General features: G+C 43.0%; 1 protein-coding gene across 2 annotated transcripts in view; it reads right to left on the reverse strand.

Moving 5' to 3' along the window:
• The window catches only part of ZNF407 (zinc finger protein 407), a 740,003-nt gene that overhangs the window by 705,341 nt on the left and 7,591 nt on the right, over positions 1-27,071 (reverse strand). The window lies entirely within an intron of this gene.

The following is a 27,071-nucleotide window of genomic DNA, read 5'->3' on the forward strand; positions in this document are numbered from 1 at the left end:
TCAATAATGTACATGTACAATGAAAAGCAGTTTATTGGAAACAATACACTAGTGTCAATAAAATTGTCCACATCAATAATTAGCTATTAAGTATCACTAAATCCTATTCCACCCTCCTCCAAATATTAAGACACTGACAGGAAAGAATAAATGCCACGTAAGTACACTAAAACAACAAAGTTGTTAAATGTCTGAGAAACCAAGGGGCTGAGTTATTATTGTTTTTAAATCTTTTTTTGTATTTTTATTGGCTATTCTTCATTTGCCTTTTCTAAAATCAATTTTTGTGTGTTCCGTTTGCATTTTTTTAGTTCGCCATTGTGGGCAGAATTTGCAACTTTTCAAGACTTCGCAAACTTTTTGTGCAAATATGCTACACAGTCCTCCTGGAGTGATTTATGTATGGCAGATTTACTCCTCACCAGCCACAATTTTTGTGACATTTTGCACTAAAAAGGTTAAAGAAAATCTGTCACCAGGATTTTGTTTCCCCATCTAAGAGCATCATGATGTAGGAGCATGGACACAGAATCCAATGATGAGCTTACTGGACTACTTGCTTGAAAATTTTGATAAATCCACTGTTATATCTGCTACAGATCTATCAGCTTTCTGATCTGTGTAACCCCGCCCACACCACTGATTAGCAACTTTGTGTATACTGTGCATAGGCAGAAAGCTGCCAATTAGTGGTGGGTGGTACTCTAGTGATAATCTCCTGCTGATGAAAGTGATTTTATCAAAACCAGAGTAAGCAGCCCAGTAAGTGACACACAGCTGGAGTCAGGGTCTGCATCATGCTGCTCTCTGATTAGTTTGCAAAAAACTGATGAACAATTACCTTTAACCCTTTTTTTGAAGGAACAGTGACTTGAAAACAAATGCAACTGAAAAACTCGGGATCCAAGTGTTTAAAAAATTAGACACGGTCTCCTAAAATAGGTGCTATGCCCGAAAGTGGCGTACGTGGATTTGTGGACCCACTGTGCCACAGGACCGGGTCTGTCTAGGAAGGGGCTTAAATAAGCGGCTACCAGGTGTTCACTGGAGCTCCTGATGATGAAAACAAAAAGGGCTGCAGATAGCTGCCAGGTTCCACTCCTAGATAGATCCTAGACTGCAGGTTCACTGACAATGACTATGGATGTATTCAAGACACACCAGTCTAGGATACTGGATCTGGGACTGGCCGCTCATGGACCATTCAGGCACTGTCCGCACTGGGAACAGGGTACTTCAGATTCAGGACTGGCAACTCTAGGACCAGAGGACAATGTTCAGGAAACTGGCTGCACCGGGACCGGGGATTCGGGTTCAGGACACTGGCCACACGGTGACAAGGGATAGGTGTTCAGGACACTGGCCGCACCAGGACCAGGGGCTCTCACAACTGCCTTTTAGAACACCAACTACGAAATAATTGAATTCGCTACTTGGGACTCCATATGGCCTTCCTCACATTTTATATGTTCGTATACGTTCCGTTTTATAAGGACCACAACTACAGACAAACGCACCCCCATTGTATTCAATGGTGGTGCACACGTCAAGCTTTTCACATGGACCGCGTGTCCGTGCGAAAAACTCGCAGACATGTCAGTTATTTTTTGCGCAGCATGGATGAAAAAAAATGCATGCTGTACACTGCTGACACACGGATGACACCTGTGTGTTATCAGCGTGACACGTACCGGCGCCTGGGAAAAAGCGGTACAGTGTGCGCTATTCCCTGGCACAGGCCTGCTGCTGAAGGCAGCTCTCCTCATTGGCTCCTGCAAGCGCTTATCTCAGTGATGGGAAATAAATAAAATAACGGTATGGGCTCCCGCGCAAGTAGGGAAAGCCCATGGGGGATAATGTTAATAATCTGGAACAAGGGAAAATACCCCATAAGATTCCCCGACTATTAATAACAGCTCACAGCTGTTTGCTTAGCCTTTCCTGGCGAATTTACGGAGGACCCCCTTCCCCCCAAAAAAAGACTTGGGATCCCCCTTTAAATTCAAACCAGCGAAGGCTAATAGAAAACTCAGTGCCATCGGTGATCTCATTGAGGTCACCACAGTTCATCGTGCCGCTCACAGTTAAGTGTGGGAACGCAGCTACAATGACCGGCGGTGAACTTCATGGTGTCACCGCCAAACGTGACTGTTTCCTCACACGTGTCATTCATCTCAGGCGATGCATGTGACCTGTCACATCAGCATCAGGCTGAGGGCATTTAGCTAAATATGCTCGCTGCCCCTTTAAGAGCGGGGGGCACACACAAGGTGTGCCGCTGGGAGCTGTGGTGCACACGCAACCAGGAAGCATGCCAGGGAGTATAAAGATAATTTTCTCCCCGCTGCATTCGGCTGCGTGCAGCATCATTAACCCCATATCTGCAGGTTAACACCGTTAGGCTGTGTGCACACGCTGCGGATTAGGTGCGGATTCATCCGCGCGGATTTTGTAAAATCCGCAGGTGAAACCGCAGGTCAAAATACCTGCGGTTTTACCTGCGGATTGCTCTGCGGTTTTGCCCTGCGGTTTTTCATCTCCTCAATGGAGGAGATGGCAAACCGCAGGAGAATCCGCAGAAAGAATTGACATGTCAATTCTTTCTGCGGATTGAAAACCGCAGATAATCCGCGCGGAAAATTCCGCACCGTCTGCACTGCGGTTTTTGATTCCCATAGGGAATCATGCTACTGTACACCGCAGCAGAAACTGTTGAGGGTCTGCAGCGGCCAAAACCGCTGCGGAACTGCAGCAAAATCCGCAGCGTGTGCACACAGCCTTATTCCTGGTGACCGATTTCCTTTAAATTGAACACAGATTATTTTATTCTAGAAATAATCAATGAAACGTTCACAATGCAAACTATTTTAAACATAACTGACCCACTATCGTCAATCACAATTGAATACCAGTACATACCTGCTTTGTGAATGACCAGAAAAGAGACCGGATCAGAAAATCGTAGGCACTACACCCAACTAATAGGAATTCTTGGTATGGCCGTATGCGAACCGCAAGCATCATGTGATGCAATCATTATCAAGACTGTTTTACTGTAAGTTTTGATCAATATTTCAGTATTGACTTGGGTCTAAATGACATTTGTAACCACTCAAAAACAAATCTTCACAAAATAATCACTAATTAAAAGGTAAATTTGTCATTTAACCCCTTCCTAACTGGCCGATTTTAAGTTTTTGAGCTTACGAATTTCTCTTCCTCTTTTTCGACAGGGCACAGCTTGTTTTATTATTTTTCTGTCGACACAGCTGTATGGGTGCTTATGTTTTGCGGGATGAGCCGTCCTTTGGAATAAAACAAATTACGTTTTACCATACAATGTTCTAGAAAGCGGGAAAAAAGTTCCAAGTGCGCTGAAATTGCAAATAAAAAAAAAATAAAAAAACAACAAGTAAAAATTCTACAACTGTTTCTTTGGGTTTTGTCTTTATGGCCTTCATTGTGCCTTAAAAATGACCTGGCAATATGATTCTGCAGGTCAATATAATTACGACAAGATCAAACATGACTGTTTTCTTTTTTTATGTAAATGGCGCAAAAGTGAATTCAGAAATTTCTAAATTTCTAAAAGCAAAACAAAAAAAACAAAAGATAAAATTTAGGTTGTGCTACCATTTCCTGAAACCCATAACTTTTTATTTTCCAGCCAATAAAGGCGTGTAAGGGCTTCTTTATTGTGTGGCGATCTGACATTCTTATTAATATCATCTTGGGGTACGTATAATGCTTTATATTTAATATTTTTAAGGAGGCAGTGTGTCTAAAAAAAACCAAACCTAAATTCTGGAGTTTTTATTTTACATGCCACCGTCAGTATGTCAGGGCCAAACATGCATACAGAACAAATACATTTAACTCCATCTTGTTATTGAGTTTTAAAGGGATTGTCCATAACCTAACAATGATTTTAATATTGAGGTCTATTTCACACACAAAAAAAAAAACACTATTCTAATGTACTTCAGCTAAGAATTCACTACTGCTCCCACATCTGATGACGTTGTATGGGGCTCCCAGCATGCGCTGGGGATTCTCAAATGGGGTGTCATTATTGAGATGGCGCTGTGGTCACTGCTGCAGCTACTGTGACCATCCTAGACAGGATGGCACCAAGGACAACCCTTCCGGGGGCTGGTCTAGTCCCTGCTATACTTGTCTCTGCTATGACGAGAGCGCGACGCATGCTCAGTAATCGGCCCCCTGCTCGCAGCCCTGTCACTTTCAGTGCGCCCTCACAGTGCGCTCCCATGCAGGTTATTAAGAGAAGGGACAAGCTGCATGAGAAAAAAACAGAGCCCAGCTTCTGAAAAGGACGATGATGATGTCCCTTGCAGGGTGGTGACAGCAGCTGCAGCAGTCACTGAAGAAGACCCTCTGGTGACATCCCGTTAGAGAATCCTCAATGCATGCTGGGACACTCAACTGAAACTTTATGCTAATAAAAAAAAGATAAGAAGTTAGAGTAGAGAGAACAATAGGGAATTTTTAATTAACCAGACTCTGTCATGTCAACAAACCGCTATAAACCTGCAGATATGTGATTAATCTGCAGGTTAAAAGCATTCCAAAGCTGAAACCCTGGCTTCCAGGAGTAAATGAACTTCAAGTTAAACGCACTCGGCACTGACTGACCGTCGGCTCTGTACTGATGGCACCGACAGCCTGCTCTGTACTCATGGCACTGACTGACATCCGGCTCTGTACTGATGGCACCGACAGCCTGCTCTGTACTCATGGCACTGACTGACATCCGGCTCTGTACTGATGGCACTGACCGTCGACTCTGTACTGATGGCACTGCTGAACCAGCTGTGAGTCAGTGCCAGGGAGAGGTTACATATACTTAGATGTACCTCTGTGACTGAAAGCCAAAGGCTGCCAGGAGGAAATGTTCATCTCCTTGCAGTAGACAGGCTTACAATGCGGCGGCAGCACGGCTTTAGAACGCTATTATCCTGCAAATTAACCCCACATCTGCAGATTAACAGTGTTTGGGGACATGACAGCCTCCCTTTAAAGTACATTAGAAAACTTGATAGCTTTTCAAAGTAAATAGTTAGATATTAATATTAAAAATTCACTGTGAGGCTTCAGACAACCCTTTTAATATTCACATTAGGTACATAGCATTTGACCAACATTTAAGTCTCCTCACAAACGTTCAGCTAAACAAGAATTTAACTTCTAACTAGTAGAAAATAAAACCTTCCATTTCTTTTTTTTCTCTGATAGATATTGGATTTCCTGGAATATGCCAGCAGAATTTAGCTTCCCTAACAAATTATTTGTATGGCATAACGAGCAAATATGTTCCTGCTCCTTGCAGCTTGTGAGATCCAGAGTATAAATGTATCTAGGACATAGTCTTATTAGGTATACCTGCATTTATTGCAGAACAAACAAGTATTGTTTAATTATTAACAAAAAATATAACTTAAAGGGCTGGTCCAGGACTATTTTTTTTTTACATATGGGCCTAAGAACTATCAGGCAGGTAGACACTAACAGAGCAACTACCTGACTGTTCTACTGGCAGCGGCTCAGAGTGATCCTCACACCTGCCAACGATTCAGCTGCTCCACGTCAACAGGGCAGCTCTTCTTCTTCCAGGCTGTTCTGCTGACAGGACGTGACTGCCGGCATCATGCTGATTGACAGCTGGCTGGTAGTTATGGAGCTGGCTGTCAATCAGCAGACTATAAGAAGCTGCTCTGTCGCCGTGATGTCACCAGAAGCCGCTGAATCGCCAGCAGTAGCAGTCTGTGACCGCTCAGTGCCAACAAGGATCAGCGCCGGACACAACAGGCAGGTAGTAATACAATTAAACAGTTTTGGATAACCTCTTTACCACTGAAAAAAAAAAAAAAACCATCGACACATCCAGTGTTGAATATATGTATTTAATAATAAAGTAAGCCATTTGCGGCATTTGGATTGGCAACGTATTTACAAGCTGTAAAAATGAATAGAATAAAGCAGCTTGAGATGGTTTAAGTGCCACTCTGAAATGAGAGGTTTCAACTGAGTGACCAAAAGACATTACAATAGTGCAGGAGCGTTAGAGAAAAGACAGGTATTACGGTGACATCTAGTGGCTGAGAGGAAAATGGGACAGGATTACTTTGGTGGACTGAAATAGGCCTAAAAGTCAGATATGATATAGACGCAGCAAATAAACAACACAAAAAAAGTTCATTTAGATTACAGAATAATAGAATTGAATAACATCTTTTTAGAGTCAGAACATATTTCCTGTGGTTTCCAGCTGAGATTTTCTCCGTTTGTAATATTTTTGCAGGCATTAATGTGACACGCATTGTATACTGTACCCAAGCTAACAGTATGTACCGAATACAAAAGCCAGACCCCCAGGAGCCACAGCACCATACTAACAGGATGGGGTGAGTTTCTGGTTATACTGGGAAATTATTTTTTTCTTCTTAAAAGGGAACCTGTCATCTGATCCGTGTTGCCCATATTGCGGACAGTATAAACCAGCCTGCCTGCATGATCACAGACCAGTAGTGTTGAGCATTCCGATACCGCAAGTATCGGGTATCGGCCGATACTTGCTGTATCGGAATTCCGATACCGACTTCCGATATTTTTTCAATATCGGAAGTCGGCATCGGAAGTTCAAAGTTGATTGACAGCCGAAATGACGTCATCATGATGTGCGGTGTGTGCGCATCATGATGCGCCGTCATTTCGGGCCTTCCGGGGGTCTCTGCCGGCCTGCCGGGGGGCTGTGTGGACTGCCCGGGGTCTGTACCGGCCTGCCGGGGGGCTTTGCCGGCCTGCCGGGGGGCTGTGCTGATGTCCGGGGGTCTGTGCAAGCATCGTCCGATGGGACTACAAGTCCCATCTGGCGATGCCTGCTACCATGACAGTGATTGACACATTAACCAATGATGGGACAGTAGTAGTCCCATCATCCGGCTAATGTGTTAAATGTTAAAAAAATATATATATATATATATATATATATATATATATATATATATATATATATATATACTACATACATACTACATGCATGCTACATACAACATATATACTACATGCATGCTACATACATACTACATGCTACATACATACCACATATATACTACATACATTCTACATGCATGCTACATACATACTACATGCTACATACATACTACATATATACTACATGCATGCTACATACATACTACATGCTACATACATACCACATATATACTACATACATACTACATGCTACATACATACCACATACATACTACATACATACTACATGCATGCTACATACATACTACATGCTACATACATAACACATATATACTACATGCATGCTACATACATACCACATAATATACTAAATACATACTACATGCATGCTACATGCTACATACATACCACATACATACTACATACATACTACATGCATGCTACATACATACTACATGCATGCTACATACATAACACATATATACTACATGCATGCTACATATATACTACATGCTACATACATACCACATACATACTACATGCATGCTACATACATAACACATATATACTACATGCATGCTACATACATACTACATACATACCACATACATACTACATACATGCTACATACTACATACATGCTACATACATACTACATGCTACATACATACTACATATATACTACATGCATGCTACATACTGCATGCTACATACATACTACATACATACTACATGCATGCTACATACATACTACATGCTACATACATACCACATATATACTACATACATACTACATGCTACATACATACCACATATATACTACATACATACTACATGCAATACATACAGACATACAGTACATATAACATAGAGCAACATACTTACCAATACTTGTCACATTGTTCCCCGAAGCCATTGTCTTTTACGGAATAAATATTAACATAACAAACCACAAAAATACTCACCCATGATCCGAAGCAGTCCACGAGTGTGTCCCACGACGATCTTGGGTAGAGAACTGCAGCATCAGCTGATGCTACCGTTCTCTACGGGCTGCAGGAATCCAATGACGGAAGGTAGGTATCCTTCCGCACTGTATTCCTCCGCCACTTAAAAAAAAAAGTCCCTAGTCTCACTTTATGCCATTGCTGCGTGGGAAATTCCCACACAGCAATGGCATAAAGTGAGACTAGGGACTTTTTTTTTTTTTAAGTGGCGGAGGAATACAGTGCGGAAGGATACCTACCTTCCGTCATTGGATTCCTGCAGCCCGTAGAGAACGGCAGCATCAGCTGATGCTGCAGTTCTCTACCCAAGATCGTCGTGGGACACACTCGTGGACTGCTTCGGATCATGGGTGAGTATTTTTGTGGTTTGTTATGTTAATATTTATTCCGTAAAAGACAATGGCTTCGGGGAACAATGTGACAAGTATTGGTAAGTATGTTACTCTATGTTATATGTACTGTATGTCTATGTATGTATTGTATGAATGTATTGTATGTAGCATGCATGTAGTATGTATGTAGTATGTATGTAGCATGTAGTATGTATGCAGCATGCATGTAGTATGTATGTAGCATGCATGTAGTATGTATGTAGCATGCATGTAGTATGTATGTAGCATGCATGTAGTATGTATGTAGCATGCATGTAGTATGTATGTAGTATATATGTAGCATGTAGTATGTATGTAGCATGTATGTAGTATGTATGTAGCATGTAGTATGTATGTAGCATGCATGTAGTATATATGTAGTATGTATGTAGCATGTAGAATGTATGTAGCATGCATGTAGTATGTATGTAGCATGCATGTAGTATGTATGTAGCATGCATGTAGTATGTATGTAGCATGCATGTAGTATGTATGTAGCATGCATGTAGTATGTAGCATGTATGTAGTATGCATGTAGTATATATGTAGTATGTATGTTACATGTAGTATATGTAGTATGCATGTTGCATGCATGTAGTATGTAGCATGTATGTAGTATGCATGTAGTATATATGTAGTATGTATGTTACATGTAGTATATATGTAGTATGCATGTTGCATGTTGTATATATGTAGTATGAATGCAGCATGTATGTAGTATGAATGTAGCATGTATGTAGTATGTATGTTACATGTAGTATATATGTAGTATGCATGTTGCATGCATGTAGTATATATGTAGTATGTATGTTACATGTAGTATATATGTAGTATGCATGTTGCATGCATGTAGTATGTAGCATGTATGTAGTATGCATGTAGTATATATGTAGTATGTATGTTACATGTAGTATATATGTAGTATGCATGTTGCATGCATGTAGTATATATGTAGTATGTATGTTGCATGTAGTATATATGTAGTATGAATGTAGCATGTATGTAGTATGCATGTTGCATGTAGTATATATGTAGTATGTATGTTACATGTAGTATGCATGTTGTATGTATGTAGCATGTAATTTTTTTTTTTTTTTTTTACATTCAACACATTAGCCGGATGATGGGACTACTACTGTCCCATCATTGGCTAATGTGTCAATCACTGTCATGGTAGCAGGCATCGCCCGATGGGACTTGTAGTCCCATCGGACGATGCCTGCACAGCCCCCCGGCAGGCCGGCACAGCCCCCCGGCAGGCCGGCACAGCCCACTGGAGCCTGCACAGACCACCGGCAGGCCGGCACAGCCCCCCGGCAGGCCGGCACAGACCACCGGAGCCTGCACAGACCCCCTGGCAGGCCGGCACAGCCCCCCGAAAGGCCCGTACAGACCCCAGAGAGGCTGTACAAGGCAAAAACAGGGTTTTTCTTATTCCGATACCGGAAGTCCCATAGACTTGAATGGGACTTCCGGTATCAGAATCGGCCGATCCATTCCGATCCGATACTTTGAAGTATCGGACGGTATCGCTCAACTCTACAGACCAGTCTATTTTTCTCCTCAATGCTCGGATCTTTCAGAATGTACCTTACAGCTCCGGAGACTAGACTAGTCCCCGGCCAGCAAGTAGAGATGAGGGAATTTGTTCGGACTTAGGCCCCAAATCGGATTCTGACATATTTGCGCCATTTTCGAACCTTTTTCCTGCTGAATGTTTGTCTTATGATCAGTTCTGAACATACTCGGTAATTTCTACTCCCATTGACTCTAATAACGTTCAGCTGCGTTTCACGAATATTGCAAAAACTATATTTGATGCCGATCGTATTCGGAACCGAATTTGCTCATCATACTTGGATTTATTGTGAATGCCAGTATTAAATGATATGGAATAAAGGTTTTCGAAATACTTGAAAAAATTGGCTGGAAAATCTTTTATTTTCTATATAGTCTTTGGCCACAAGGGGTGCAGCAGCTGTTATATGTTGGCATTCAGCAACATAAGGCGAGTTTATCTCCCCTTTTTCGGACACCCGTTGTCACCGGATAAGACCGTATTGCGCGTTTTTTCTTTCCCAGTTTCTCCCTTCCGCTTTCTCCCTACCCAAGGGGCAGTAGTGGTATTTCCATGCTGAGAATTATTGAAAGCCTCAACTAAGGTGAGCTGAACTACACGTTTCCAGAGACCTGGCAATCACCTGCAGAAGTGCTGGGGGAAAGCCAGCAGGGGGGCGCCAAACTAGTCTCGTCTCCAGATATTATCCCTGGTCAACTCTTTAATCCCTTAACGACCGCTAATACACCTTTCAACGGTGGCAGTTAAAGGTACTTATGCCTCAGTGCAGCTTTTTAACGGCGCTGAGAAATAAGTGTACAGCGCCCCCCCAGAGTCGGAATTTTTCCAGAGTCTCGGCTACTGGGGGTAGCCAAGACCCCGGAGAACATGATTCAAGTCAGTTTTGACCATCCCCAGTGTTGCGATCGCCATGACTGACAGAATAATGGTGACCGCCAAAAAAAATCCAATGTCTCATTTAATCTCTCTCCTCTGATATGATCGCACATCAGAGGAGAGAGAAATGGGGTCCCCTGATCCTCCCCCGGTACTTCCGGTGTCCTTGGACCCTCCTGCATCCCCCCCCCAGCCGGCGGCGTTTTATTCAGGCAAGAAAACGGCGGGAACATGCGCAGGGCGCTCACCGAGATCTGCCTGCCAGCACTCGGCAACAATAGGAGATTTTTCCTATTGGTTCATTTTCATCACTGTGGTAGGCTCTATCACAGTGATCAAAATTAAAAAAAAATATAGTAAATCAACTGCCCTTTATCACCATCTTAGTTAGGTAAAAATAATCAAATAAAAAAGCATTTATTTCCATTTTTTCTTTAGGGTTAGGGTTATGGTTGGGGTTATGGCTAGGGTTATGGTTGTGCTAGGGATATGATTGGGGTTTAGCTAGGGTTAGGGTTTGGGGATTAAGCATGGGGATGAATGGAAGACGGCGTTTAATACTCCGGAGGGACATTTTGAGTACCTGGTGATGCCTTTTGGGCTCACTAATGCCCCTTCTGTCTTCCAGTGCTTCATGAATGATATTTTCCGAGATTTTGTCGATAAATTTTTGATTATCTATCTGGATGATATTTTGATCTTCTCCAAGGATTGGGATTCTCATGTGGAACATATTCGGACTGTGTTCCGGATCTTGAGGGAGAATTACCTGTATGTCAAAGGATCTAAATGCCTTTTTGGAGTACAGAGGATTTCTTTTTTGGGATTTATTTTGTCCCCGTCAACTATTGAAATGGACCCGGCCAAGGTACATTTACGATTGGGTTCAGCCCACTTCTTTGAAGGCCCTCCAGAAGTTTTTGGGTTTTGCTAATTTTTATTGGAAATTTATAGCAAAATTTTCTAGTATTGCCAAGCCATTGACTGATTTGACTAAGAAGGGTGCTGATGTGTTAAATTGGTCTCCGGAGGCTGTTTCTTCCTTTCAGGAGCTGAAGCGAAGATTCACCTCCGCCCCGGTTTTGCGGCAACCTGATGTCTCACTTCCGTTCCAGGTAGAGGTGGATGCTTCTGAGATTGGTGCAGGAGCTGTTTTGTCCCAAAAGGATCCTGTAACATCTAAAAAGAATCCCTGTGCTTTCTTTTCCCGAAAGTTCTCTCCATCTGAACGTAACTATGATGTGGGGAAATCGGGAACTGTTGGCCATGAAATGGGCATTTGAGGAGTGGAGACATTGGTTGGAGGGAGCTAAGCATCAAGTCGTGGTCCTCACTGACCACAAGAATTTGATTTACCTAGAGTCGGCTAAACGCTTGAACCCTAGACAGGCTAGGTGGGCCTTGTTTTTTACACGTTTTGATTTTGCGGTTTCTTTTCTTCCTGAAACTACGAATGTCAAGGCAGACGCCCTCTCTAGGAGCTTCTTTGCTGATTCTCCTGTGGTAACCAAGCCTGCTACCATCTTAGGCGAAGGGGTAGTTCTTTCTGCCATCTCGCCCGATTTGAGACGTGCTCTGGAAGAGTTCCAGGAGGACAAACCTGAGCGTTGTCCCAGTGGAAAGTTGTATGTTCCTGACCAGTGGAAGAAGAGAGTGATGCCTGAAGTTCATTGCTCTGCTTTGGCTGGTCATCCAGGTATTTTTGGTACTAGAGATCTGGTGAGTCGGTCTTTTTGGTGGCCCTCCTTGTCTCGTGATGTCAGGAATTTTGTGCAGTCCTGTGGGACGTGCTCCCGGTCTAAATAGTGTTCTCGCTCTAGTGGGTTGTTGATGCCTTTGCCTGTCCCCAAGAGGCCATGGACCCATATTTCAATGGATTTCATCTCTGATATGCCTGTCTCTCAAAGGATGACTGTTATTTGGGTGATTTGTGATAGGTTCTCTAAGATGGTTCATCTTGTACCACTCCCTAAGTTGCCGTCTTCCTCTGAGTTGGTGCCCCTGTTTTTGCAACAGGTGGTTCGCTTGCACGGGATTCCTGAGAACATTGTATCTGACAGAGGAGTTCAGTTTGTGTCTAGATTTTGGAGAACTTTCTGTTCCAAGCTGGGAATTCAGTTGTCCTTCTCCTCTGCTTTTCACCCTCAGACCAATGGGCAGACAGAGAGAACAAACCAGACCTTGGAGTCGTATTTGAGATGTTTTATTTCCGCTGATCAGGATGATTGGGTTTCATTTTTGCCCTTGGCCGAATTTGCTTTAAATAATAGAGCTAGTTCTGCCACTTTGATGTCACCTTTTTTTTTGTAACTTTGGGTTTCATCCTCGATTTTCTTCAGGGCAGGTGGAGCCTTCTGCCTGCCCAGGTGTTGACACTGTGGTGGAGAGAATGCACCAGATCTGGGACCAAGTGGTGGATAAGTTATCTCTCTCCCAGGAAAAGGCCCAGCGGTTTTCCAACCGACATAGGACCATTGGTCCCCAGTTTAAGGTTGGTGATATGGTGTGGTTATCATCAAAAAATATTGCTATGAAGGTGGCTTCTCCTAAGTTTAAGCCTAGATTTATTGGACCTTACAAGATTTTGGAGATTATTAATCCGGTCTCTTTTCGTTTGGCTCTTCCTGTCACATTTAAAATCCATAATGTGTTCCATAAATCTTTGTTGAAGAGGTTTGTTGAACCTGTTGTTCTGGGGTGGCACCTCCAGACCCTGTATTGGTTGAAGGTAACATGGAATATGAGGTAGAGAAAGTACTGGATTCCCGTCTGGCTAGACGAAGACTCCAGTATTTGGTTAAGTGGAAGGGTTATGGTCAGGAGGATAATTCCTGGGTCTCTGCCTCTGATATTCATGCCAAAAGATTGGTGCGTGCCTTTCATCGGGCTCACCCTGATCGCCCTGGTGGCGTGGTTGAGGGTTCGGTGACCCCTCCTCAAGGGGGAGGTACTGTTGTGAGTTCATTTTCCCCTTCACTACTGAGGCCCGAGGAACTCCCTCTTCTGGTAAAGAAAGGTAGTGAGCCTGATTATCAAACACCTGAGCCTAATGATGATGACTGGCTGAGTGGAGTTACTGACTGGATATAAGGCTGCCAACGCCCTTCTGCCCTGCGGGTGAATTCTCTGTGGGATCCTTGGAGACCAGTCTGAATTCCTGCTCTTCTAAAGCTAAGTTTTCTGCACGGCTTTTTGCATTTGTGCTTTGACTTTGTTTTGCTTTGTTTTTCTGGATTTCTGCCATTCCCTGCTGGGGTGAGCTGAATTCCTTTAGCTCTGTCTTCTGAAAATACCTGAGTGCTGATATAGTTTTTGAAGCCTAGCTGCTTCAGGGTCTTTTTCCATATCAGCTTGTTGGCTTATGTCTTTGATAGGGTTTTGGCAGATTGCAGACAGCAACTTTCCTTTCCTGTTCTGTTTAGTTAGCTTGGGCCCCATCGTTTGCTCAGCCTATCTTTCTATCTGTGTGAGTGTTTTTTCATCTTGCTTCACCGTCATTATATGTTGGGGGCTGCCTTTTACTTTGGGGTCTGCTCTGGGGCAGTTTAGATTTCCTTTTCTGTCTTTAGGCTATTTAGCTCTCCGGCTGTGATCGAGGGGTCTAGGGCACCGTAGGAACCCCCACGGCTACTGCTAGTTGTGTTGATAGGTTCAGGGGTCTGCAATCTGATAGTTGCCAACTTCTCTGGTTTTCTGGACGTAGCTTCTATTTTTGTGTCTGCCTCCTACGGTGACTCAATCATAACAGGCATGCACCCGAAAATGGTACCAATAAAAAAGTCAACTCGTCAAGCAAAAAAACAAGCCATCACTTGACTTGTCAGTAGAAATATGGAAAAAATATGGGGATATAAATTGTTGCTTTTGTGTTTTTGCAAATATAAAAAAGTGTCTTTTAGTGTGTGACAGAAGCCAAACATAAAAACCCGATATAAATCTGGTATTGCTGTAATTGCACCGACCATAAGTCGCCTAATCACCTATACCACACGAGGAATGGCGTAAAAATAAAACCAATTCTTCACATGCTGTTGCTTTGTTCATTCTGCCTCCTAAAGATCGCAGTAAGACTCGGCTCACACGTATGCTGCGCTCTATGCTGAGCACTTACACTTGGGGTTTCCGTGTAAATCTCTGAAATATATGTCTCAGACGGAACCCCGGCGGAAGATTCCATATAATGAGACAGATGGAGGCAGTGTGGACACTGTCTGGCCTGTGATTTGGCGGTGTCAGTCTTTTTAGGCATGCATAAAAGTGCCATCAGCTAGTTGGGAGTCCACAGTAATTTCTGCCTCATTATAGTGAATGGACCCTTCAGGGGTTTCATCTGAAACCTGTCACACTGAGACTTAGATGGAAACCCCAAAATAAGTGCTCAGCATAGAGCACAGGATAAATGTAATCCCAAAAGTTTTGTAAATTCTTAACAAAAACTTCAAGTCAATTTACACCAAAAAAGCAGGTCCCCACTCAGGTCATCTGTCAATAGAAATAAATGGGGCTTTCTAGTTACCCGTAGCACAAAAGCTCTGGAAAAGCTAAATGGGTCCTCGCCCCCAAAAGAAATTCAGAAAATTCTGTGCTCTCAAATCCAAATGCACCCCTTTCTTTTGAACCCAACAGTGTGCCTAAACCACACTTGGTGTCCACATGTTTGGCATTTCTGTAGCGATGACAGCCCACCTAATTTACTGGTGCGTGTCTCCAGAAGCATGAGCTGGGCACTACAACTTACTGGTCACTACAATAGCAGATTTGCAATTTTCACTCACCAACATCCACTGCTGCTTGTTTCTGGAATCCACCCACGAAGTCAAAATCACCACTACACCTGTACATAAAGTCCAAAAGGTGTGTAATTTCCAAAATGGGGTCACTTGAGGGGAGATTCTACTCTTCTAGCACTTAAGGTCTCTGTTTATGGAGTGCGCAAACTATTCTAGAAAAATCTGCGCTCCAGGAGGCTAATAGCGCTACGTCCTTCCCGAATCTCTCTGTATGGCTAAGCAGTACGGTACAGCCACATGTGGGGTATTGCCACATTCATCAAAAATTGTGTTAAATTTTCATGGCATTTTTACCCATTTCTTCATGTAAAAATGTAAAATCTGGGTATAAACAAAATTTTGGTGGTAAAAAGTTAATTACTTTTTCTTCACTGCCCAATGGTATAAAATTATGTGACACACCTGTGGTATCAATATTATCACTGCACCCCTAGAATAATTAATTAAGAGATGTAGTTTGTAAAATGGGGTCACTTATGGGGGGGGGGTTCTGCTGTTCTGGCACCTCAGGGGCTCTACCAAGGGGACATGGCACCCTCAAACCATAACAGTAATATCTGCACTATAGTATGGCGCTTCTTCTCTTCTGAGCTTTGCACTGTGCCTCAAAAGTAGTTTTCGACCACATATGGGGTATCGGCGTACTTAGGAGAAATTGCACGACAAATTTCGGAGTCCATTTTCCCCTGCTATCTTTGTGAAAATTAAAAAATATGGGACTAAAAGATCATTTTTTGTGAGAAAAATATATTTTTTTTTCATGGTCACAGATCAACTTTGTTAAATTATGTGAAGCACCTGAGAGTTCAAGGTGCTCACCACACTTCTAAATTCCTTGAGGTATCTTCTTTCCAAAATGGGGTCCACTGATAGACATCAGGGGCTCTCCAAACACAACATGACACCGCAGGCAATTCCATCAAAGTCTGCATTCCATACGGTCACTCATTCCTTTCTGTGCCCTGCCATGTGACAAAATGGAAGTTTTCCCTACACAGGAGAAATTGTACAACACATTTTGGGTTCCATTTTCTCCCATTACCCTTGTGAAAATAAAAAACAGATAAGGCTAAAGTAACTTTTTTTGTGAGAAAAAAAATGATTTTTTATTTTCACGGCTCAACATTATAAACTTCTGTGAAGCACCTGGTTGTTCAAGATGCTCACCACACATCTAGATACATTGCTTAAGGGGTCTAGTTTCCAGAAGGGATGTCACTTATGGGGGGTTTCTATTGTTTAGGCACATCAGGGGCTCTCCAATCGCGACATGGTGTCCGCTAATAATCCCAGCTAGTAGAAGGTGAATGGGTTAAAGTGAGCTGCCATGAAAACAAGACCCCCACACAATCCCTGTAATCACATGTACAGCAACTATGCCTGGGTAATCCCCATTGCATGCACATCTAAGGCTATGTTACCACAATGAGCATCTGGTGACTTTTTTGATGTGGTACACTTTCTGGAGCATTTCTGCACCCATTAGATAAATTAGTAATGAAAAAAAAAAAAAAAACTTGGACCAATGTTATTCCATGTGGCAGTACTGATAAGCGATTTCTTTGACTGACCATATTGTGACCAAAAAAAAAAAAATAATACAGATAGTACTCACCCTCGCCAGGTCCAGTGCTGACTCTCCGTCAACCTCTGCAATTGGCTTCAGCAGTATCATCATGACTACAGGGCAAACTACTGAGCTCAGCAGATTATGTTGTCTACATCAGCAAAGCCAGCAGTAAAGATCAGTGATTGGCTGCAGCGGTGATGTGCACTATAGTTGTGATGTCACCCCTACAGCCAATACACAGAGACTGGAGCAGCAGCCAACAACCAACGCTGGTCACAGCGAGGGTGAGCATCTTGGGATTTTATGACTATGCAATGAGCACAAGTTTTTAGAAATGGAAAACCCTTTATAGTAGAAAACACCCTTGCACAGGTCACCAATTTTGGGCATTTATACAGTTGTGCTCAAAAGTTCACAAACCCTGTCAGAATTTTTGCTTTCTTGGCCTTTTTTCAGAGAATATGAATGATAACACCAAAACTTTATCTCCGCTCATGGTTAGTGGTTGGGTGAAGCCATTTATTGTCAAACTACTGCGTTTTCTCTTTTTAAATCATAAAGACAACCCAAAACATCCAAATGACTGATCCAAAGTTTACATACCCTGGTGATTTTGGCCTGATAACATCCACAAAAGTTGACACAAATGAGTTTATGGCTACTAAAGGTAACATCCTCACCTGTGACCTGTTTGCTTGTAATCAGTGTGTGCATAAAAGCTGAATGAGTTTCTGGGATCCAGACAGACTCTTGCATCTTTCTTCCAGCCACTGATATCTCCAAATTGTGAGTCATGAGGAAAGTAATGCTAGTGCATAATGATAATGCCAGGCAGCAGCGTTCAAAATGTGATGAACAAATGGAAAATCAGGGGCTCTGTAAAAACAAAACCACGGTCAGGTAGACCAACAAAAATTTTGTCCACAACTGCCTGGAAAATTGTTTGTGATGCAAAGAAAAACTCACAAATAAAATCAGCTGAAATACTGGACTCTCTGAAAACTAGCGGTGTGGCTGTTTCAAGATGCACAATAAGGAGGTACTTGAAGAAAAATGGGCTGCATGGTTGAGTCATCAGAAGAAAGCCATTACTGCACAAATGCCACAAAGTATCTTGCCTACAATATGCAAAACAGCGTGCAAAACAGCACAGAGACAAGCCTCAAAACTTCTGGAACAAGGTAATTTGAAGAGATGAGACCAAACTTGAATTTTTTGGCCACAGCCATAAACGTTACAATTGGAAAAAGTTCAACAAGACCTATGATGAAAGGAACACCATTACTACTTTAAAGCATGGAGGTGGATCGATAATGTTTTTGGAAGTGTGAGCTACAAAGGCACAGGAAATTTGGTCAAAGTTGAAGGAAACATCAATGCAGCACGTTATCAGCAAATACAGAGGCAAATTTGAAATCATCAGCCCGGAAGCTGCACATGGGACGTACTTGGACGTTCCAACATGACAACGATCCAAAACACGAGGCCAAGATGATCTGTCATTGGCTACAGCAGAACAAAGTGAAGGTTCTGAAGTGGCCATCTCAGTCTCCTGACCTCGATATCATTGAGCCACTCTGGGGAGATCTCAAGTGCGCAGTTCATGCTAGACAGCCCAGGAATTTACAGGAACTGGAGGGCTTTTTGCCAAGAAGACTGGGCAGCTTTACCATCTGAGAAAATAACGAACCTCATCCACAACTACCACAAAAGACTTCAAGATGTCATTGATGTGAGAGGGGGCAATACATGGTATTAAGAAATGGGGTATGTAAACTTTTTATCGGGGTCATTTGGATGTTTTAGAACATAGTAGCTTCACAATAAATAGCTTCACCCAACCAATAACCATGAGTGGAGAAAAAGTTTTGGTGTTTTCATTCATATTCACTGAAAAAAGGCCAAGAAAGCAAAATTTCTGGCGGGGTATATGAACTCTTGTGCACAACTGTACATTCATTAAAATAAATCAAATGAAAATGATGATCAGCCTCTTGTGAAACACAGATGAAGAAAAGTATGCCACTGACAGATGTAACAGCAGTGACAACAGGTTGGGGACATGACAATTGATGGAACAGGGAGATTAAAGGAAAATTTTTCAGATTTTCCAATATTAAGTCTTAAGCAGCTGGATCTCATCCAAGAGATAGAGAAAGACAAAGATAAATTGTGAACAACTGAAGTATAAGAAGAAAATGATGAGTGGAGTTACACATTATCCGCATACAAATCACTACACAGCATTTGATTAAATATGTCTAGGATAAAAACACAGGCAGAACAAATCAAGGTGGTCGGCGTCAGGGAAGGAGCAAAACAGAATCAATTCTACAGGACACAACCTTGAAGTTTAAAGCAAATCCCTAATTATATTTTTGTTCTATCATCATATATACAGTCAGGCAGGAGTGGGCAATAAAGGCAGAGACAAATGCCCTCCCGCCGGGAGCAAAACCCATGATAAACCCATGATAAACCCATTTCTACTGATGACTCACTTGCCGAGTTGCTCCATCTACTCATAGTGGCCACCACAGGGTACTACACATCCGCCTCCTATTGGATTTGAATAGAAGGTGAACGTGCAGTACCCTGCAGTGGCCACTATGAGTAGATGGAGCAGCTCAGCAAGTGAGTACTTCCGTCTAGCGGCCACGGCTGCCAGCACCACTGATAACAGCTGATCGGAGGGGTTGCCGGATGTCGAACCCCGGCCGATCAGACATTGATGATATCCCAAGGTTTGATCATCAGTGTAAAAGTAGAGGACAACCTCTTTCATGATGTTCAAGGTGTCACTTGCAGAAGATACATGGACATTATATGATTTTTTAATTTTAGAAATTAAGACTATATTTCTGTTTGGTAAATGTATCATTATTCCATAAAAGGGTCAAAGATGTAGTCTATGCTTGGGAGAAAAATCTGCAGTTAGTATATGAGTGAAGAAATCACGACAGTGTGCAGTGCCCATGTGGTCACGATTTCCTGGTAGTGCCAATGTGGGCAGGCGCTCATTTAACCCCTTGACCCCTAACGGTGGTTTGCACGTTAATGACCGGGCCAATTTTTACAATTCTGACCACTGTCCCTTTATGAGGTAATAACTCTGGAATGCTTCCATGGATCCAGGTGATTCTGATATTGTTTTCTCGTGTTATATTGTACTTCATGTTAGTGGTAAAATTTCATTCATATAACTTGTGTGTTTATTTGTGAGAAAAACGGAAATTTGGCGAAAATTTTGCAATTTTCCAACTTTGAATTTTTATGCCCTTAAATCACAAAGATACGGCACTCAAAAAACATAATAAGTAACATTTCCCACATGTCTACTCTACATCAGCGTATATAAACTATAGGAACACAAAAAGCGCAATAGGGTCTTATCTGGGTTGGTATTGAGAGAAATAAAAGAAATTAACTCATCCTTTCCAGGAGAGATTAAGGCATGTAAGATCCGTAGCCAGCTTGCTGCACGTCCAAAGGTCAACTCTGTGACCGCCAAAACCATAAGACTTTTTGTGGAACTAATTCATGGACTTTAGTGTGCTGCTTGACAAAATACCAAATCCAGGTTATGTTGAAAGATTAACCATTTAATTCCCAACACGTTTCGAAGTATATAATACTTCGAAACGCGTTGGGAAATAAATGGTTAATCTTTCAACATAACCTGGATTTGGTATTTTGTCAAGCAGCACACTAAAGTCCATGAATTAGTTCCACAAAAAGTCTTATACTCTACATCAGCACAATTTGGGAACCAAAATTTTTTTTTGTTAGGAAGTTATAAGGGTTAAAAGTTGACCAGTGATTTCTCATTTTTGCAACACCATTTTATTTATAGGGACCACATCACATTTGAGGGGTTTATATGATAGAAAATACCCAAAAGTGACACCATTCTAAAAACTGCACCCCTCAAAAAGTGCTCAAAAACAGATTCAAGAAGTTTATTAACCCTTCAGGTGCTTCACAGGAATTTTTTGACTGTTTAAAAAAAAAATGAACATTTAACTTTTTGTCACAAAAAAATTACTTCAGGTCCAATTTTTTTTATTTTTCCAAGTTTAACAGGAGAAATTGGACTGCAAAAGTTATTGTGCAATTTGTCCTGAGTACGCTGATACCTGATATGTGGGGGGAACCACTGTTTCAGCGCATGACAGAGCTCAGAAGAGAAGGAGCGCCGTTTGACTTTGTCAACGCAAAATTGGCTGGAATTCAGATCGGACGCCATGTCATGTTTGGAGAGCCCCTGATGTGCCAAACCAGTGGAAACCCCCCACAAATGACACCACTTTGGAAACTAGACCCCCCAAGGAACTTCTCTAGATGTGTGGTGAGAACTTTGAACCCCCAAGGGCTTCACAGAAGTTTATAACGTACAGCCGTAAAATTAAAAAATCATTTTTCCACAAAAATGATCTTTTGACCCCCAATTTTTATTTTAAAATATTGTGCAATTTGTCCTGAGTACGCTGATACCCCACATGTGGGGGTAAACGACTATTTGGGCGCATGGCAGAGCTCGGAAGGGAAGCAGCGCCATTTGACGTTTTTGGCTGGAATTGAGATCGGACGCCATGCCACGTTTGGAAAGCCCCTGATGTGCCTAAACAGTGGAAACCCCCCACAAATGACACCATTTTAGAAACTAGACCCCCCAAGGAACTTATCTAGATGTGTGATGAGCACTATGATCCCCCAAGTGCTTCACAGAAGTTTATAACGCCCAGGCATGAAAATAAAAATACTCATATTCTTTCCACAAACATGATCTTTTAGTCCCCAATTTTTTTATTTTCCAAAGAGTAACAGGAGAAATTGGACCCCAAAAGTTGTTGTCCAATTTGTCCAGAGTACGCTGATATCCCATAAGTGGGAGAAAACTACTGTATGGGCACACGTCGGGGCTCAGGAGGGAAGTAGTGACGTTTTGGAATGCAGACTTTGATGGAATGGTCTGCGGGTGTCATATTGCCTTTGGAGAGCCCCTCATGTGCCTAAACTGTGGAAACCCCCACAAGTGACCCCATTTTGGAAACTAGACACCCCAAGAAACTTATCTAGATGTGTGGTGAACACTTTGAAACCCCAAGTGCTTCACAGAAATTTATAACGTAGAGCCATAAAAATAAAAATATATATTTTTTTCCCACAAAAATGATGTTTTTGCCCCCAATTTTTTATTTTCCCAAGGGTAACAGGAGAAATTGGACCCCAAAAGTTGTTGTGCAATTTGTCCTGAGTACCCCATATGTGGGGGTAAACCACTGTTTGGGCACATGGCAGCGCTTGGAAGGGAAGGAGTACCGTTTGACTTTTTCAACGCAGAATTGGCTGGAATTGAGATCAGACGCCATGTTGCGTTTGGAGAGCCCCTGATGTGCCCAGACAGTGGAAACCCCTCAATTCTAACTCCAACCCTAACCCCAACACACCCCTAACCCTAATCTCAGCCCCAACCCTAACGCCAACCCTAGCCCTAACACAAACCATAATGGGAAAATGGAAATAAATACTTTTTTTTATTTTATTATTTTTCCCTAACTAAGGGGGTGATAACGGGGCGGTTTGATTTACTATTTATGGCGGGTTTTTATGTTTCTCAGCTGTCACACACTAAAAGACACTTTTTATTGCAAAAAATAGTTTTTGCATCACCACATTTTGAGAGCTGTAATTTTTCCTCATTTTGACCCATTGAGTCATGTGAGCAGGGCTGTGGAGTCGGTAAGCCAAACCTGCGACTCCGACTCCTCAATTTCCCTTACACCGACTCCGACTCCCACATATATTGCTTATATTTAAGTGAAAAATGTATTGTAGTACAATGTGAACACCAGACATTTGATCATTTCTATGATCCAATAATCAAGATATTTAGGTAGAACATAATATCTATTTATTGGAATACAACTTTAGAACACAAAAAACTGTAATAAATTGTAAATATGTAATACCCTGTATAATATCGATTACATATATACAGTACAGACCAAAAGTTTGGATACACCTCATTCAAAAAGTTTTCTTTATTTTCATGACTATGAAAATTGTAGATTCACTCTGAAGGCATCAAAACTATGAATTACATGTGGAATTATATACCGTATTTTTCCAACCATAAGACGCACTTTTTTCTCCCCAAATTTTGGGGGAAAGTGGGGGGTGCGTCTTATGATCGCAATACACGGTACTAACCTGGTGGCAGCGGGCAGGGACCTGCGGTGCGGTGGTGGCAGCGGGCGGCGCTGTGCGATGCGGTGGTGGTGGCAGGCTGTGCTCCGGTGCAGGGGCGGCGGCTCCGCCGGCATTTCTTCGCAGCCCGGAGGCCCCCGCAGTTCCCTTGCTGGCCGCCACCATGTTGCGGTGGCCTCCAGGAGCATGGACGCCAGGAAGATGGCCGCCGGTCCGGGGACGGCGCATGCGCAGCTTCAGATCTCGTCCCGAGATCTCGGGGGACGAGATCTCGTTGCCGAGATTTGAATCTCGTCCCCCGAGATCTCGGGACGAGATCTGATCCCGCGCATGCACCGTCCCCGGACTGACGGCCATCTTTCCGGCGTCCATGCTCCCGGAGGCCACCGCAACATGGCGGCGGCCAGCAAGGGAACTGCGGGGGCCTCCGAAGAAATGCCGGCGGAGCCGCGGCCCCTGCACCGGAGCACAGCCCGCTGCCACCACCGCACCGCAGAGCGCCGCCCGCTGCCACCACCGCAGAGCCCACCTGCCCCAGCCCCAGCACAGCTGCCCCTGCCCAGCTGCCCCTGCCCCAGCACAGCTGCCCCTGCCCCAGCACAGCTGCCCCAGCCCCAGCACAGCTGCCCCAGCCCTGCTGCCCCTGCCCCAGCACAGCTGCCCCAGCACAGCTGCCCCTGCCTCAGCACAGCTGCCCCAGCACAGCTGCCCCTGCCTCAGCACAGATGCCCCAGCACAGATGCCCCAGCACAGATGCCCCAGCCCCAGCACAGCTGCCCCTAACCCCAGCGCACCTGCCCCAGCACAACCAACCTGCCCTAGCACAGAGCCGCCACCGCACGAGCCTGGACCACTGAATGACCCCTGTGACTACTTCTCCACCTATGCCGGATCCCTTCCCAGGTAAGCTGAATTCGGACTGTAAGACGGACCCCCATTTGACACATTATTTTTTTTCCCCTATTTTCCTGCTGAAAATTGGGGTACGTCTTATGGTCCGGTGCGTCTTATAGTCCGAAAAATACGGTAATTAACAAAAAAGTGTGAAACAAATGAAAACATGTCTTATATTCTAGTTTCTTCAAAGTAGCCACCATTTGCTTTGATTACTGCTTTGCACACTCTTGGCATTCTCTTGATGAGCTTCAAGAGGTGGTCACCGGAAATGGTCTTCCAACAGTCTTGAAGGAGTTTCCAGAGATGCTTAGCACTTGTTGGCCCTTTTGCCTTCTCTCTGCGGTCCAGCTCACCCCAAACCATCTCGATTGGGTTCAGGTCTGGTGACTGTGGAGGCCAGGTCATCTGGTGTAGCACCCCATCAATCTCCTTCTTGGTCAAACAGCCCTTACACAGCCTGGAGGTGTGTTTGGGTTCATTGTTCTGTTGAAAAATAAATGATGGTCCAACTAAACACAAACCGGATGTAATAGCATGCCGCTGCAAAATGCTGTGGTAGCCATGCTGGTTCAGTATGCCTTCAATTTTGAATAAAACCCCAGCAGTGTCACCAGCAAAGCACCCCCACCCTATCACACCTCCTCCTCCATGCTTCACGGTGGGAACCATGCATGTAGAGTCCATCCGTTCACCTTTTCTGCGTCGCACAAAGACACGGTGGTTGGAACCAAAGATCTCAAATTTGGACTCATCAGACCAAAGCACAGATTTCCACTGGTCTAATGTCCATTCCTTGTGTTCTTTAGCCCAAACAAGTCTCTTCTGCTTGTTGCCTGTCCTTAGCAGTGGTTTCCTAGCAGCTATTTTACCATGAAGGCCTGCTGCACAAAGTCTCCTCTTAACAATTGTTGTATAGATGTGTCTGCTGCTAGAACTCTGTGTGGCATTGACCTGGTCTCTAATCTGAGCTGCTGTTAACCTGCGATTTCTGAGGCTGGTGACTAGGATGAACTTATCCTCCGCAGCAGAGGTGACTCTTGGTCTTCCTTTCCTGGGGCGGTCTTCATGAGAGCCAGTTTCTTTGTAGCACTTGATGGTTTTTGCCACTGCACTTGGGGACACTTTCAAAGTTTTCCCAATTTTTCGAACTGAGTGACCTTCATTTCTTAAAGTAATGATGGCCACTTGTTTTTCTTTGCTTAGAATTTGTATTATGGCAAGAAAAAAAGCAGCTAACAGTCTATTCAGTAGGACTATCACCTGTGTATCTACCAGACTTCAGCACAACACAACTGATGGTCCCAACCCCATTTATAAGGCAAAAAACCCCACTTATTAAACCTGACAGGGCACACCTGTGAAGTGAAAACCATTTCCGGTGACTACCTCTTGAAGCTCATCAAGAGAATGCCAAGAGTGTGCAAAGCAATAATCAAAGCAAAAGGTGGCTACTTTGAAGAACCTAGAATATAAGACATATTTTCAGTTGTTTCACACTTTTTTGCTAATTATATAATTCCACATGTGTTAATTCACAGTCTTGATACCTTCAGAGTGAATCTACAATTTTCATAGTCATGAAAATAAAGAAAACTCTTTGAATGAGGTGTGTCCAAACTTTTGGTCTGTACTGTGTATATATACATATACACACACACACACACACACACACTATGACTTATCTCAGCTAAGACAAAGCCTAGATCCTCAGGCTACATTCACACTATGGGCGTAGCCAGGATCAAACCTAGGGGGGGCAGAACCTCATACTGCACACCTCAGCTGCTGAACCTCATACTGCACACCCCTACACTTGAAAATAAAGCCTGCACCTTAAGAAGATGTGGTGATGAATGCAGTCTATTTATTCCAACTATCAATTGATGTTGATGTGTTACTGAAGGCGAGCAATGCCTGTCCTGGGCGTCCTTTTGGGCAGCTATGAGGTGTCCCTGACTGGTGATTAAAAAAAAAAAAAAAAAGGAGTGTTAGTCTGTGTGCTATCCGGCTTTCATTCTTTTTGGTACAGATATGATATGGATACAGATATGGATAAATGGATATATAGATAGAACTGCTTTTGCTATTGAAAACATTATCTTTGAGCTCGAAAACCTTTCAGGTGATGCGGTTTTTTAAAAAGCTGATCTGCTTTTGCAACTGAAAAACATAGCCTCAAAAAACGCAGGAAAAACGCAGTGTGTGAATGTAGCCTTAGATCAGGAATAGAACAGTCATTTATAGGACATTTCATAACTTTCCCAAATTCCTATGAAAAAATATTCAGCACATTCTGCATTGAACTACTGTACCCAATTTATTATATATTTTAGGAGTCGGAGTCGGTCCATTTTATACTGACTCCAACTCCGACTCCACCAAAATGAGCACCGACTCCGACTCCACAGCCCAGCATGTGAGGTCTTACTTTTTGCGGGACGAGTTGACATTTTTATTGGTACCATTTTCGGGCACGTGACTCTTTTTATTCCGATTTTTGGGACGCAGAATCAACAAAAACCAGCGTTTCATGAATTTCTTTTGGGGGGGTGCGTTTATACCGTTCCGCGTGTGGTAAAATTGATAACGCGGCTTTATTCTTCGGGTCAGTACGATTACAGCGATACCTCATTTATGTCTTTTTTTTATGTTTTGGCAGTTTTATCCAATGAAAACAATCTTACATAAAAAAATTTATTTTTGCATCGCTTTATTCTGCGAGCTATAACTTTTTTATTTTTTCGCTGATGATGCTTGTGA

Source organism: Dendrobates tinctorius, unplaced genomic scaffold (assembly GCF_039654945.1).
Source record: "Dendrobates tinctorius isolate UK_male_01 unplaced genomic scaffold, ASM3965494v1 ptg000004l, whole genome shotgun sequence".
NCBI lineage: Eukaryota > Metazoa > Chordata > Amphibia > Anura > Dendrobatidae > Dendrobates > Dendrobates tinctorius.